The sequence below is a fragment of the Cannabis sativa genome, chromosome 1 (assembly GCF_029168945.1).
Source record: "Cannabis sativa cultivar Pink pepper isolate KNU-18-1 chromosome 1, ASM2916894v1, whole genome shotgun sequence".
Taxonomy (NCBI): Eukaryota; Viridiplantae; Streptophyta; class Magnoliopsida; order Rosales; family Cannabaceae; genus Cannabis; species Cannabis sativa.
This window is the reverse complement of record NC_083601.1, coordinates 69,566,545-69,584,232: the sequence shown is the minus strand read 5'-3', so window position 1 is coordinate 69,584,232 and position 17,688 is coordinate 69,566,545.

Sequence of the window (17,688 nt, the reverse complement as noted above, 5' to 3'; positions counted from 1 at the left end):
AAAAAATTTTAGCTCTTCCAGCCATGTACAATTAGAATGTACACCAATTAGACATCAACAATGAATTTTTTCATGGGGATCTCCATGAACAAGTATAGATGAAAATTCCCCCAAGATATAAAGCACCTCTTAACACGGTGTGCAAACTAAATAAAAGCATTTATGGTCTTAAACAGGCTTCGAGGCAATGTTTTAGTAAGCTTAGTCACACCCTCATTTCAGATGGCTTCTCTCAGTCTCTCTCTGACAATTCTTTGCTCATCAAAAGAATAACACCATCTTTTTAGCTATTCTAATATATGTAGATGACATAATTGTTGCTAGCAACAATGACTATTGTTATCCCAATTTTTGCACTTTGACGTGGCATCGCATAATGGTGACACGTGGAATCCACTTGGAGTATCTGCTCGGAGGGTGCAATCCGAGCACGATGCCTCGCCGGCATGCCTAGAGCAAAGCATTCAGCAATCAATGCAGAGCAACCAACAATTAGCGAATTCAGCTTTCGCATTGAGTCATCAACGAAATTCCTATTACTTGGGGATCAGATTACAGAGATATGGCATACCCACGATCCCACGATCAGTGTATTCTGCATTAATCCCACGATCAATGTATTCCGCATTTATCCCACCATCAGTGTATACTTTATGGATTGTGTAATCTTTCTGCTTATATCCACTGTAACGAGAGGGGAAGGACTTCCTCTCCAAGTTCACAGCCCTATAAATAGCGATGCATGTTCACTGGGCAAAAGGTCGCAAATAGTTTAGTCGAGACTATACCCTAAAGATATTATCTAAGAATACATATTCAGAGATATTGTTGTACGAGCTATAAGAAAAGGAACATTTCTCCTTGTTCTTAAGTCAATACAAGTAACAAGGATTAGACTATTACCGAACTGCTCGGGGCTGAACCTGCATAAAATTCTTTTGTCTTTATATTGCTTTATTATATATAGATTGCTATAAATCACTTATTTCTTACTAAATCAGACTCGTTGTCGTTGGCTAAAAGCGAGGTCAACATTTTGGTGCGTTCATTGAGAGAAGAATCAAGAATTGCTCTTTATTCAAAATCTAACCATAAATACAATGGTGCAGACTCGTAGTGGCCTGACTGATCCAACAAATTCATAGACGGTGGATCCTGCATTGCAGCACCCAGGAAACACAAGGGTCCCGCCAGCTGTCAATCCTGGACAGCCGACAAACGTGGATAACTGTGTAACTCCTATAGATGAAATCGTGCATGGTGTGCAAGAGACTGGGAATAACAGTTCCGCACCCAACCAGGGCATTCATAACACAACTATTCCGCCTGGAACCAACACCCAGACGACCATCGGAGATGCTAATGAGGTACAAAATCTCCATGACGCTCTTGGACTCATGCAGGGTCATAACAATACCCTACATCATGATTAGGACGAACTCCGCACTGCGGTAAATCTTGCATTCGAAGAACAAAGGCGTATGTTTACCGAGTGGATAGATAGAGAGATGGAGGCATTAAGGGCTCATCATACAGAGATTGAAAATCGTAGTCGACAAGCTACCGTGTTGATACGAAAAGCCTACCAAACTGTAGGTCAGCAACATCTGAATATCATTCCCCTGGGTGAGACGGACAAAGATCCAGCGATGAATACTTCCCAGACTGCAAATGGTCAACCGCCCAATCCCTGGTCACGAGTTCCACTCGTGGGCCTAGCGGTAGGTGGCAAACCTTGTCTAATAATTCATCAGGAGAAGTCATACCTAATGGTTCCAACCAAATCAATGGTGCCATTCCACCCGTCAACCAAGCAAATCAATCGCTGAGGCAGTCAGGCGCTTTTGTATTCGAAAGGTTGGGGGTGACCCATGACCTAAGGAATGATCTGAATAGAAGGAGGGGAGTAGACGATCAGAATGTCACGACGATCGTGCAGCCCGGAGCCCGTACTTAAATTCCCGATAAGAAAGATGCTGACGAATTCAAATTTACCAGAAGCCGAGCAGGTTAGCCCAGCCGTACAGGCACAACTAGACGAATTGAATGATATGTTTCACAGCATGGCTGAACAAAGAAACAATGATCTTGAGCTGGACTGAACATGTGTAACTCCTTTCTCACTTGAGATCAATCTCCTGGCATTGCCTCACAAGTTTAAAATGCCAACATGGAAGATGTACACAGGGAGAGAAGATCCCCTTTCCTATCTCAAGGACATCGAAATGCAAATGGATTTGCAAGGGGTACGAGGAGATGTATATGTTGGGTTTTATGCCCTAAATAAAACTCTGTTTCAATGTAATCCAGATTATTCTATATCAATAAAGTAACAGAAGTAATTTTTCATTCACTTGTGTATGTTTTGGTTCACTTAATCAAATGCTTGTCTATTTGATTTATAAATTCATCCAAACCCTTTTCACATACTTGATCATGTTTATTGTGTTGTCAACACAGTGGAAAATAAACATGACTATGTGAATAAAGTATTCCTAGATTTATCAGAACACTGGGTTTCACTGATATGACAATCTACAACAGAGTTTACTTACATTTGGAGAAATAATATGTTCTTTCCAGAACATAGGTTAAAGTAAAGCTCAGGTTGGATGCATGGAGTATGCATTGGAATGGACCGATATTGAACTTTGAATTAGATTTTGAAACTTACCGTAAACATCTATTCAATTCAATATCATAAGTTGATCCTAGATCACATGATCTAAATCCTGATATGGTTAGGCTTAATTTCAAGAGTGTTATTCGTGTTCTTTGATTTGTTAGTTAAGCCTAAAACTTGAGTCTGGGCAATACATACATTTTGGGAACACAGTAGTGCGATTGAGTTGGAGCGCTAACATAAATATGGAATCTATAGCTTCTATCTGGCGAATAGTAAGCAAAGGGTGATTTCCTTCGAGCTTAACCAAACGAGATAAATGATTGAGTACTCATTTCACTTAGTTGAAATATCATTTATACAGGGTTAAGTGTTTTAAGGATAAAATACATTGTAGGGTGTTACGGTAATTTAAGTCCCTTTACAATGTAGATCATCCATATAGAGGATCATTGATCACATTAGGATTATAACAATGGATAACTAATAATGTGTCTATATGGTGGAACATATAGAGCATTCTATATACTGAGAGTGCAATTCTGAGTTCTATGTGTGGATTCAACGAAGAATTAATAAGTCAGTGAATTTAAGTGGTAAATTCTAGATCTGCTTATTGGAAGCTCGGATATATAGACCCATGGTCCCCTCACTAGTTGAGATGATATTACTTGTAAGACTCATTTAATTGATTTTAATTGATCAATTAAAAATTCTCAAGATGGACTTGTCAGTTTGAGAATTTAGCACTTATTAAGGGCAAAACAGAAAATAGAGATTTTGAAGGGCATATTTATTAATTAGGAAACTTTAATTAGTTTCATTATTAATAAAATAAATGATAATATATTATTTGATAATTATTTTTAATTATTAAATAATTAGATTTATCATTAATATGGTTGAACAATGGAATTGGCAATTTTTCACAAAAAGGGAAACTATCAAGTGTAGGAAAAGGAAAGTTGGAAAAGTGGCAAGGCTTGTTTCCACATTGCCTAGGCCGGCCACTTACCTTCCTTTTCCCTTTGATTTTCTCAGTTCAAAATGTCAATCATAGCCCTTGGTGGTCTTCTATAAATAGAAGGCAAAGGCTTCAGAGTTTCACATATCTGTATAACTGAAAAAGCTTTTTTCAGCATTATTCTGAAAGAATTTTCTCTCAGAAAATTCTCTCTGAGCCGCCACCCTCTTTCTCTCTATTCCTTCACTGTTTCGAAATGTATGAGTGCTAGAGTAGTGCCCACACACATCAAGTAATACCTCAATCATAGTGAGGAAGGCTGTGTAGATTTCAGAGACAACAAAGAAGGACTTTCGGGCTCAGATCTTGATTATACTCTGCTACAGAAAGGAATCAAGGGTTAGAGATCTGAGTGGGAGGAGACATATATATTCCGCTGCAATCACTGTAAGATTTCTGATACTCTTATGTGTTTAATTTCATATCGTTTTAGAAGTTCATATTTAGGTTGTTAAATCAACATACTTGTGAGTAGATCTAAGTTCCTGGTAAAATAACTTCCAACAACTGGCACCAGAGCCATGGTAATTGATTTGCTTGCAAGAAATTTGGACTTAAAATGATTTGCTTGTTTTTTGGATGGTATCATGTTGCTTTGAGTGTCATATTGATGTTTGAATGTTGTTTGTGAATTCTGGAAAAAAATGGTTACTGTATTTATTCTGTAATTATTTTTGTTGGATAGTTTGGAAAATTCTAAGCAATTTACTTTTTTACAGAACTCGATTTCGATTTAATTTGAATTAGTTATGATTTTTTGAAAATTGAAAAATCGGGGTTACGAGCAACTCATCACGCGCGCGGAATGGCTGCTTGCAGCCTCCCTGCACCGTGATCTCTCGGTCATGCACCTTGGATCCGCGCGCGGATGGCCATGCACAGCATGCCATTCGTACAGTTCATCCAATTTTCCAATTTTTTCGATTTTTCATCCTATTTCATGGAATTAAATTCCGGTTTTTTGTGTAGTTTTGTATGTTGATTTTTGTTTTTCAAATTTCAAATCTAATTATCAGAAATAAATTAATTTTAATTTTTAAAATTAATTTTAGATATTAGTGTAATTTGATTTTGAAAATAGGAAAAAATCAAGTTTTGCTTACGTTTTTCTTATTTCCTTTAAAATTTGATTATTTTTTTTTTTTTAAGGTCAGATATTAATTTTTTTTGGTAACTTGACCTTAATTAAAATAAGATCACAATAATCATGATAATTTTAAAAGAGGAAATAAGGTATTTTTGTTAACTTTTAAATTTTGTTATTTTTTAATTAAATTAAATTGTAAAACAAGAAAAGGGTATGTATTTACCATTTTCTATTTTATTACTTAATTTATTAAATAACATGAAATTTAAAAGGAAAGTTAGCAATTTATTTTGAAATGACATTTAGGTTACCCAAAACCTAATTTTTCAAAATGGTAGGTTTAATTTTATTTTATTTTTCGAAATAAATGATTAAAATTAAATAAATCCTACATCCAACTATCCAAATCTAACCTTGTTGCAGGAGTATGTGTTTTAGATTGTTTGTAAGTTTTCTAAAACCTATTATTGCTTGATCTAAATTGCCTTGGTTAACTTGATGATAGATCAGTTGATCTAATTTTAACCAAAGGTTCAATTGACGATAGATGAAGTAAATAATTTGTAACAGGTAATTTTTACAAACTTCTTTCATCTGTGTATGACCTAGCAACATGATAGGATCCATCCAAATGTGTATGCCTGTGTGAGCCTATATGTTTAATTTCTATTATAGATACATATAGGTGGTTGTTGCTAAATAAAATATCATAACTGATAGATTTTATTTAGGCTCATTTAGTTGTGAGCCTATTCAATTAATAACAGTTATTCATTGTAAGGTTAAATTCCTCTCTTTTGGGCCTTGTGTGAGAGTTGGGAGCCTTAGAAGTGGGTGCGACATACTGGACCCAGCCCCCCCTCACATGAACAACCCCAATTGTGAAGGCCCATTTGCCTGATTTGGATAACTGTGCTAGGTTAATTATATTAGTTTGACCTAATAAAAGATTGATTAGCAACATAATTAATTTCATTCTTCCTTGAAATTAATTTAAGAAAAACATAGTTTGAATAGTCATATTCTGGAAAGCTATATGTATTTTTCTTGTTTTAATTAAATATGGAATTATAACCATATAAATTCTTTCTGAATCTTAATTTTATAATTTCATTAAATATTCCTATTTAAGTTGAGATTTAGTTAATTCTATCAAATCAACTTGGATTTGAATATTTTTGAATTTCCTATTATAAATTAAGTTGAGGAATTTTGGCAATTGGTTATTAAGATTCTTTAGATATTTTTTAAGTTGATATTTTCTAAATATGGGAACTTAAAATGGAATATCTTCTAAATTAAGTGGTTACTACTTAATTGGTAATATTTAATTAAGTCATTGTTTGAAGAATATTTTAAGTTGGGTATTTAGATTTTCTAAACAACTTAAATAAGATATTTTTCAAAATTATTCCAATTTTGAAATTTAATTAAAGTTTTTACTTTAATTTGTAATATTTCATTATTGAGATATGGAATATGAATGATTAAACAAAATACATGTTTAAATAATGAGCTTTAATCAAAGAGAAATTCGATCTCCATTGTTGGTTTTACATAGCTATTGTTTTAGTGAGTAATCCTCCCTAATGGAGGAACGTTCATTAGCAAGTTAGCGCCGTTTAATCTCGAAAGATAAGTACTCTTATAGGTTTACTTATATGGTTCATGACCACCCTAATGGTGGCAACTATGTAAGACTTATAAGAATACGAAACAATGGTAGAAGCTCATAAGATAGAACTGCCTTGACTCTCGCCTAAACGGGACAACGCTGAATTCCAATCTTGATCGAATAAAAGGTTGCTAGAATGTTTGACATTTTAGATGAATTGACAACTCTATTCAATGGATGATGCTTTGACTCTCGCCTAAATGGGACACTGTATCAGTTCGTTGGAAACCTTGGAAAATAAACTATGTTAGATTTAGTATTTTTATAACATAAGTGATTATTTATTTTCTGAACCTGTGTATGAATTTGTAGAACCAAAACCTTACTTCTGTTTATTGATATGTTGTAGTGCCAATATGAATAACCCTCATCCCGATCCACTCCTAGTTAGTATCTTTGCGAAAGAACTCAATAGTGTGAAAATGCATCCTGGTAGTTGCATTAACTCGCACCTATTGTTGATGAATCTGAAATTCCAAAAGGCAAATCTACTAGGAATTGATTTATCAAAGGAACAATGGGTAAAACTCATACTTTATAGTCTTCCTCAGGAGTATAACAGTTTTGTTCTATATTATTTATTGAACAATCCTAACTCCTCCGACATGGACAAACTCGAATCTGAGTTGAGGGCCCATGAACGGGATCTGATTGCAATGAGACCTCCTAGCATTGCAAGCTTTAATCAGAGGAAGAAGATTAAGCATGAGGGCTCTAACAAAGCTGCTTCTTCAAGTACAAATATCAGACATCATGTTCTATGTGCGAATTGTAATGGAAAGGGACATAAAGAAGAACAATGTCCCAGGCTTCTAGACAATTCAAACGAAGGTGATGCTTTTGTATTTGAATCATGTGTTTTAGAGAACGACAAATCCTCCTGGATTGTTGATTCTGGATCTACTAACCATGTATGTTCTTCATTGCAGCTGCTTGAAACTTGGGAGAATCTTCACCCAGATGAGTTAAAGCTTAAAGTTGGAAATGGCGAGTTGGTATCAGTTAAAGCAAGAGGAACAGCCCGAATCAAGTTTAATTCTAAGAAGTTTTTACTTATAGAGAATGTTTTATATATTCCTAATTTTAGTAGAAACTTGATTAGTGTTTCATGTTTACAGACACAATTTTATATATTGAATTTTTCGAGTTCAAATTGTTCAATTTCTCGTAATGGATTTCATATATGTGTTGCAAACATGGAACGAGGGCTTTATGTTTTAGGACCTGATACTCAAATCTCACTAAATACTGAACTTTTCAATGTAGCTAAACCTAGAAGCCTTAAGAGAAAAGAGATTGATAATGATGATCAAACTTATCTATGGCATTTACGTTTAGGTCATATAGGTTTTGATAGACTCAATAGGCTAACCAAAGACGGTCCATTGAAAAATGTCGTCTTAGGAGAACTGCCAGTCTGCGAGTCTTGCCTAGAAGGAAAAATGACCAAACGTTCTTTCTCTACAAAGGGAGAGCGTGCCAAAGAATCCCTAGGGTTAGTACATTAAGATGTTTGCGGACCGCTGAATGTAAAAGCCAGAGGAGGTTATGAGTATTTCGTCACTTTCATTGACGATTTCTCTAGATATAGTTTTCTTTACCTAATGCAAAAGAAATCTGAAACGTTTGAAAAGTTTCAGGAATTTCATGCTTTGGCTCAAAACCAATTAGGTAAAACATTAGAGATCTTGCGAACTGATAGGGGTGGAGAATATATGGATATGCAGTTCAAAGATCATTTAATTGAACTTGGAATTGAATCCCAATATACTGCCCCTAGCACTCCACAGCAGAATGGAGTTGCAGAAAGAAGAAATCGCACTGTCTTAGAAATGGTTAGGTCTATGCTGAGTTACTCAACTCTGTCTACGTCCTTCTGGGGATATGCTATTCAAATGGCAAACGGCATTTTAAATGTTGTTCCATCTAAAGCAGTCCCTAAGACACCCGTCAAACTATGGAATGGTCGCACACCTAGTTTGCGCCATTATAGGATTTGGGGGTGCCCTGCTCACGTCTTAAGAAAGAAAGAAGGCAAACTAGAATCGCGAACTGAGGTTTGCATGTTTGTCGGAAATTCTAAAGAGACTAGGGGTGGACTATTCTATAGTCACAAGGATAACAAAGTGTTTATCTCTACAAATGCTACTTTCCTTGAAGACAACTATATGAAAGACAACAAACCGAAAAGTGAAATTGTATTAGAGGAAATGCTCACAGATACTGTTCCTTCAAATGTACCATCTTCTTCTACTCAAGAAGAGGAACATCCCACTCCCTCAGTTGTAGCAACTGAGAAAACTACTACTAAAGCTCCTGTTCAGAAGGTCACCGCTCCTCGTCGTAGTGGGAGGGTTTCTACGAAACCATCTCGTTATGGCTTGGATGGTGAAATCAATATGGTCGTTGGTGACGGTATTGATGACGACCCATTGACCTATAAACAGGCAATGGCAAGTCCGCAACGGAAGCGATGGTCAGCCGGTATGGATTCAGAAATGGATTCCATGAAAAAGAACAAAGTCTGGGAATATGTAGAACCACCTGAAGATTTTCGTCCAATTGGATGTAAATGGGTCTACAAGAAGAAAAGAGGTGCTGGAGGCGAAGTCGAAACTTTCAAAGCTAGACTGGTCGCCAAGGGTTATACCCAAAGAGAAGGTGTGGACTATGAGGAAACTTTTAGTCCTGTTGCCATGCTCAAATCCATCCGAATTCTTCTCTCCATAGCTGCCGCTTTAGATTATGAAATCTGGCAAATGGATGTCAAGACAGCCTTTCTTAATGGGCTTCTTGAAGAAACCATCTATATGGAGCAACCAGAAGGTTATGTTCTTCCTGGGCAGGAGAATAAAGTTTGCAAATTAAATAGGTCAATATATGGGCTTAAGCAAGCTTCTCGCTCATGGAACAAAAGGTTTGATGAGATCATCAAGACCTACGGCTTTCATCAGAATGAAGATGAACCTTGTGTTTACCAACTCAAGGAAAACCAAGTAATAGTATTCCTGGTCCTTTATGTTGATGACATTTTGATCATTGGAAACAATGTCAAGAAAATGACTCACATCAAGGAATGGCTTGACACTCAATTCGACATGAAAGACTTGGGTGAGGCAGCCTATGTTCTTGGTATTCAGATTGTCAGAAACCGGAAGAACAGATCCCTTGCTCTCTCTCAAACAGCCTACATTGACAAAGTTCTTGAGAGATTTTCCATGACCAATACCAAAGGGGCAAACATGCCCTCTAGACATGGTATCCGTCTATCTAAGGAACAGTGTCCTACTGATCCTCAAGAGATAGAAGACATGGCAAAAATTCCTTATGCTTTTGCAGTTGGAAGTCTAATGTATGCTATGCTATGCACTAGACCTGACATTTGCTATGCAGTTGGAATCGTGAGCAGGTATCAGTCAAATCCAGGAAGGGTACATTGGAATGCTGTTAAGTATATTTTGAAATACTTAAAGAGTACGAGAGATTATGTATTAGTCTACAAGGGTGGTGCTTTTAATCCCTTAGGCTATACAGACTCAGATTTCCAGGGATGTCTTGAAGACAGGAAATCTACATCTTGGATGGTGTTTACTCTTGGGGGTGGAGCAGTGGTTTGGAGAAGTGCTAAACAAACTGCGATTTTGGATTCTACCATGGAGGCAGAATACATAGCTGCGGCTGAAGCAGCTAAAGAGGTTGTCTGGCTAAGGAAGTTCTTCACCAGTCTTGGTGTAGTTCCTGGAATGGAAAGGCCTCTAGTCCTGCTTTGTGATAACACTGGAGCTATAGCCAACAGTAAGGAACCTCAGAGCCACAAGAGAAGTAAGCACATAGAAAGAAAGTATCATATTATCAGAGAATATGTTGCAAGAGGGGATGTACTGGTGGAGAAAGTGGATACGCAGGATAACTTGGCTGATCCATTCACCAAAGTCTTGGCAGTAACTTCATTCGAAAAGCACCGTCAGAATTTAGGATTAATTGAAATGTACGGATTTGTTTTATATTAGTGCAAGTGGGAGTTTGTTGGGTTTTACGCCCTAAATAAAACTCTGTTTCAATGTAATCCAGATTATTCTATATCAATAAAGTAACAGAAGTAATTTTTCATTCACTTGTGTATGTTTTGGTTCACTTAATCAAATGCTTGTCTATTTGATTTATAAATTCATCCAAACCCTTTTCACATACTTGATCATGTTTATTGTGTTGTCAACACAGTGGAAAATAAACATGACTATGTCAATAAAGTATTCCTAGATTTATCAGAACACTGGGTTTCACTGATATGACAATCTACAACAGAGTTTACTTACATTTGGAGAAATGTTATGTTCTTTCCAGAACATAGGTTAAAGTGAAGCTCAGGTTGGATGCATGGAGTATGCATTGGAATGGACCGATATTGAACTTTGAATTAGATTTTGAAACTTACCGTAAACATCTATTCAATTCAATATCATAAGTTGATCCTAGATCACATGATCTAAATCCTGATATGGTTAGGCTTAATTTCAAGAGTGTTATTCGTGTTCTTTGATTTGTTAGTTAAGCCTAAAACTTTAGTCTGGGCAATACATACATTTTGGGAACACGGTAGTGCGATTGAGTGGGAGCGCTAACATAAATACGGAATCTATAGCTTCTATCTGGCGAATAGTAAGCAAAGGTTGATTTCCTTCGAGCTTAACCAAACGAGATAAATGATTGAGTACTCATTTCACTTAGTTGAAATATCATTTATACAGGGTTAAGTGTTTTAAGGATAAAATACATTGTAGGGTGTTACGGTAATTTAAGTCCCTTTACGGTAGATCATCCATATAGAGGATCATTGATCACATTAGGATTATAACAATGGATAACTAATAATGTGTCTATATGGTGGAACATATAGAGCATTCTATATACTGAGAGTGCAATTCTGAGTTCTATGTGTGGATTCAACGAAGAATTAATAAGTCAGTGAATTTAAGTGGTAAATTCTAGATCTGCTTATTAGAAGCTTGGATATATAGACCCATGGTCCCCTCACTAGTTGAGATGATATTACTTGTAAGACTCATTTAATTGATTTTAATTAATCAATTAAAAATTCTCAAGATGGACTTGTCAGTTTGAGAATTTAGCACTTATTAAGGGCAAAACAGTAAATAGAGATTTTGAAGGGCATATTTATTAATTAGGAAACTTTAATTAGTTTCATTATTAATAAAATAAATGATAATATATTATTTGATAATTATTTTTAATTATTAAATAATTAGATTTATCATTAATATGGTTGAACAATGGAATTGGCAATTTTTCACAAAAAGGGAAACTATCAAGTGTAGGAAAAGGAAAGTTGGAAAAGTGGCAAGGCTTGTTTCCACATTGCCTAGGCCGGCCACTTACCTTCCTTTTCCCTTTGATTTTCTCAGTTCAAAATGTCAATCATAGCCCTTGGTGGTCTTCTATAAATAGAAGGCAAAGGCTTCAGAGTTTCACATATCTGTATAACTGAAAAAGCTTTTCTCAGCATTATTCTGAAAGAATTTTCTCTCAGAAAATTCTCTCTGGGCCGCCACCCTCTCTCTCTCTATTCCTTCACTGTTTCGAAATGTATGAGTGCTAGAGTAGTGCCCACACACATCAAGTAATACCTCAATCATAGTGAGGAAGGCTGTGTAGATTTCAGAGACAACAAAGAAGGACTTTCGGGCTCAGATCTTGATTATACTCGCTACGTAAAAGGAATCAAGGGTTAGAGATCTGAGTGGGAGGAGACATATATATTCCGCTGCAATCACTGTAAGATTTCTGATACTCTTATGTGTTTAATTTCATATCGTTTTAGAAGTTCCTATTTAGGTTGTTAAATCAACATACTTGTGAGTAGATCTAAGTTCCTGGTAAAATAACTTCCAACAGAGATGTATATTGCAGAATTTTCCTCGCTACCCTGTCGGAAGCCGCTCAGCAATGGTATTTTAAGTTAGCTCCTGGAAAGTTTAGTTCATGGAAAACCTTCTCTTAAGAATTCCATGCACAATTCGCCTCCTCACGCCAACTTCCATTGCATCTAAGAGACTTGGTCGAAGTTAAACAAAGACAAGACCAGCCTCTCCAGGCGTATATCAGCAGATTCATGACAGAGGCGACCAAAGATTCACGAGTAACTGAAGATGGAAAGTTATCCGCAATGCTGGGGGGCATTGAAGTCCTCGGCGAACTTTGGAAGGATATAAGGAAGAATGGGCCGGTAGACTCAATGAGTGATTTTCTTCACCATGCCGAATGCTTCATCAAGCTCGAAGAAGTCATTCAACGAGTGGAAGGTGAGCAAAAGCCTGGCAAGTCAAAGGCTCCTTCTACTGGAACATCCGCCCAACTTCCCCATTACCCAAATAATTCAAGTTCAAATGGTAAACTTTCCAACAATAACCATAGGCAAGGGAATGGGAAGAAAGGAAAGTTCACTGGCAAATCTGAACAAGCTCCCTGGGAAAATCAAGCCAAGTACACTGCATTCACTATTTTGACTGAAGATATAGAAACTGTGTACATGGCAACTCAGTTGCTGGCCCCATATAAGAAGCCCGTACCCATGAAGAAAGATGTCAACAAGAGGGGCATGACATAGTTTTGTCGATTCCATGGAGACTACGGCCACGACACTAATGAATGCAACAACTTGATGCAGGAAATTGAATTCCTGATAAGGAAAAACAACCCACACCGGCAGAAGTATGTCAAGACCGATCAGGGTCATAGGAACGACAATAACCAAGATTTGCTACCTCCACCGGTAGATGGGCATCTGCAAGTTATTGTTGCAGGCCCGCACATTGCTGGAGATTCGGGCAAAGCTCTGGAGAGGTATGCCCTAATAGCACATCACGAGCAAGAAGAAGTTATCTTGGTCATGGAAGAAAGGAATCCCAAAGTTCCACGAGCAGAAGAGCCAAACATAACCTTCAACGAGGAAGACGTTGTCAAAATTAAATTTCCTCAGAACAACCCATTGGTCGTGGAAGTCTAGATAGCCAATAAAATGGTGGCCAGAACCAGGATCGATAATGGAGCCTCTTCCGATATCTTATTCAAAATTGCTTATGAAAAGATGGGACTCCAACTCAAGGATTTAACCGCATGCGTCCAGCTTGTCTATGGTTTCTCCGGTCAAGGAGTTGCACTTCTAGGACAAATTTGTCTACCCCTCACTGTTGGACAAGCTCCGACGAGCATGACTGTCATGGCACAGTTGCTGATATTAAATGTTCCTTCAGATTTTAATGTAATGCTAGGTCGGCCGGCCTTGTATGACTTAAAGGCTATCATATCAATATTTCACTCATGCCTGAAATTTCCAACAAAGAATGGGGTAGTGTGTCTAAGAGGAAACCAGCAGTTTTCTCGGGAATGTTACAACCTTGCAGTGACCAAGGCTAAGAAGGAAATATCCTCCGGCCAGAGCACAGACAAGGGAAAAAACATTTCCAAGTAGGGAACTGTTGGATTTATTTTACCAGGATCTTAGATCTACTCACAAGTATGTTGATAGACATCCTAAATATGAACTTTCTAAAACGATAATAAACACATATAAAGTTAAGAAAATCTTACATTGGGTGCAGCGGAATAATATGTCTCCTTCCACTCAGATCTCTAACCCTTGTATCCTTTCTGTTCCAGAGTATTATCAAGATCTGAGTCCGAATGTCCTTCTCTTTGATTTTGATCCTTCACAATCTTCCAAACTATTATTGAGGTACTACTTGCTGTGTGTGGGCACAACTCTTTCACTAGGGTCATTCAAAATTGGAAGAGTAAGAGAAGAGAAAAGGGGTTCGGCTATAGAGAGAAAAGGGAAGGCTCAAATTTCGGTTTCCTGATTGCTTAATTGCTTGTTTTGGTGTGAGCCTTCACTTTCTATTTATACACAACTGCTAGGTTTAGGTTAGTGATTAATTGGCATTAAAATAACAAAAATAATAATTGGAAAATGCATGCACAAGTTGCCGGCCATGTTGTTATTGGGCCTCACTTGGATTTTGTAGTTTCCACAATTTTATTTCTATTTTCTAAAAAATGCCAACTTTCCAATTTTAACCATTTAAATGCCAAAACTAATTATTTAATAACTAAAATAGATTATTAAATAATATTATCATTTAATATAATTATTAATTAGACATATAGAGTCTCTTAATTAATAAATAAACCTAGAATCTTACAAGCAGTATGGTCTCAACTAGAGTGGGGACCATGGATCTATATTACTGAGCTTCCAATAAGTCAAACCGAATTTACAAAGTAAATTCCATAACTTATTAATTCCTTGTTGAATCCACTCTTAGAACTTTGAATTGCACTCTCAGACTTATATAGAGCATTCTATATGTTCCACGATATAGATATGTTATCTCATTTAACCATCGTTATAATCTTATTGTGATCAAAGATTCTCTATATAGATAATTTACATCGAGATGGGATAAATTTACCGTGTTTACCCCTCAATGTATTTGGCCCCTTAAAACACTTAGCTACCTGTAAATGATGTTTTAGTGATCTAAGATATAGTCACTGAAAAAAGAGCTCATCCATTTACTTCTATTTAGCTAAGCTCAAAGGGAATCATCACTTGACTTCTATACACAAGTAGAAGCTATAGATTCCATATTTATGTTCAGCGCTCCCACTCAGTCATACTATCATGTTCCCAAAATATACGTATCACCCTGACCCAAAAGTAGGCTTAACTAATAAATCAAAGAACATGAATAGCACTCCTGAGATTGAGCCTAAGCATATCAGGATTTAGATTCTTTTAATCTAAGATCAACTAGTGATATTGACTTGGAAAGATACAACGGTAAGTTTATAATATCTTGACTAAGTACAATATCGGTCCAGTCCAATGTATACTCCATACATTCGAAACTAGTATACTTTACCAATGTCCTCGAAAGAACATAACACTTACTCCAAGTGTAAGTATACTTCATCGCTGATTATCACATCAGTGTAAATCCAAAACACTGATGAAACAGGGACTTAGTCTTTTGAATCATATAATCACAATCACATTCCACTGTGTTGACAATACTATAATTATGAATAAATATATGTTCTGGACTTAACTGATTTTGTGTATATATTAAATATATATATTAAACCATAAGCATGTAAAATACATGTTAACATAATCACTTCAAATCTCTTAAATTGATAACTAATCAGATTGTAATGGGTTTTATTTAGGGCACAAAATCCAACAGGGACTTCTTAAGGCGGGGATGAAGATGTGGATCCTCAACTTGGGGACCCAAGCAGCAATGTTGGACCTGTAGAAGAATTAGAGGAGATCGAGATCGATCCAGATATCCCGACCAGAAAGATGAAGATTGGAAAAGGTGTGTTGCTCCAAGTAAAATCAGAATTGATAAAATTTCTGAGAGCAAACCTAGACGTTTTTGCCTGGTCACATTCGGATATGGTTGGAATTGATCCTTCTATTATTTCACGCGTTCTGAATATCGATCCCAACTTCCAGCCAGTTCAACAAAAACGAAGGTTGCTGGACAAAGAACGAGCAGTAGCCCTAAAGGAAGAAGTTGAAAAGCTACGCAACAACAACTTTATAATTGAAGCTTTCTACCCGGCTTGGGTTGCAAATCCTGTATTAGTGCCCAACCGAACAAGAATTGGCGAGTCTGTATTGATTTCACAGACATCAACAAAGCATGCCCCAAAGACTATTTTCCACTACCAAGGATTGATCAGCTCGTAGATGTAATAGCAGGGCATGAAATATTAAGCTTCATGGATGCTTACTCAGGCTACAATCAAATCAAAATGCATCCACCAGACCAAGAACATACAAGTTTTTAAACAGATATGGGTCTATATTGCTACAAAGTAAGGTCGTTTGGTCTGGAAAATGCTTGAGCTACATACCAAAGATTAGTAAACAAAATGTTTAAAGACCAGATCAGGCAAAATATGGAAGTGTACGTGGATGATATGCTCGTCAAATCCAGAAAGGCTGGGGGGCACATAGACAACCTGGACAAATGCTTTAATGTCCTCAGAGAGTACAATATGAAACTAAATCCCTTAAAGTGTTCCTTTGGAATAAGCTCGGGAAAGTTTCTAGGCTTCATGGTCAATGCCCGAAAAATTGAAGCTAATCTAGAGAAGATTCAAGCCCTCCTGGATATGAACTCGCCAATAAAAACCAAAGAAGTGCAAAGCTTGACTGGTTGGATCGCCGCGCTCAGTAGAATTATTTCAAAATCAACAGATAAGTGTGTCCCATTCTTCAATATCCTATGAGGAAGCAAGCAGTTCGAGTGGACGGAGGAATGTGAAAAAGCTTTCCAAGAGCTAAAACACAACTTGTAAAACCTCCCGTACTCTCAAAACCTCTGGACGGAGAAGAACTGGGAATATACTTAGCTGTCACAAAACATGCCGTGAGTGCTGTGCTAATCAGATAAGAGAACAACGTAGAACAGCCAGTCTACAACATCAATAAAAGACTCATTGAGGCCGAGGGCCGATGCCCATTGATGGAAAAACTCGCTTACTACCTTATTCTAGCAACAAGAAAGTTAACGCCTTATTTCCAAGCTCATCCTGTTCGGGTATAGACTGACCAACGATTACGCCAAATATTCCAAAAGCGAGATGCTTCTGGACGGCTACTCAAGTGGGCAGTAGAGTTAGGCCAGTATGAAATCACTTTCCAACCCCGAACAGCAATTAAAGGCCAAGCCTTAGCAGACTTTGTGGTAGAATGCATAGGCAAGAAAGAAAGCATACTAGAAAGGAACCCCGAGCTAGTACAAACACCTCAGCCAAGTAACAATGAAGATAAGCTGACCTGTAAACTACATGTAGATGGGTCAGCTACAGATCAGCTATCTGGTGCAGGAATTCCCCTTGTCACGCCTGAGGGCAACACCTACACGCTGGAGTCAAGTTCGGATTCAAAGCATCTAACAAGAAAGTTGAGTACAAGCTCTAATTGCTAGGTTAAGGCTAGCCCAGGAGATGAAGGCCTAACACATTGAAATCTGCAGTGATTTACAGCTGGTGGTAAATCTTGTATTCGGAGAATACGAGGCTCGGGGGAGAAAAGATAATAGCATATCTGAGCAAAATACATGATCTGCTCACACAATTCAAAAGCTACGGTCTCAGAAAAATTCCAAGGGAAGAAAATACAACTGCAGACGCATTAGCTCAATTGGCAAGCAGCAATGTAAGTGACAAGGCGAATTTGGTTC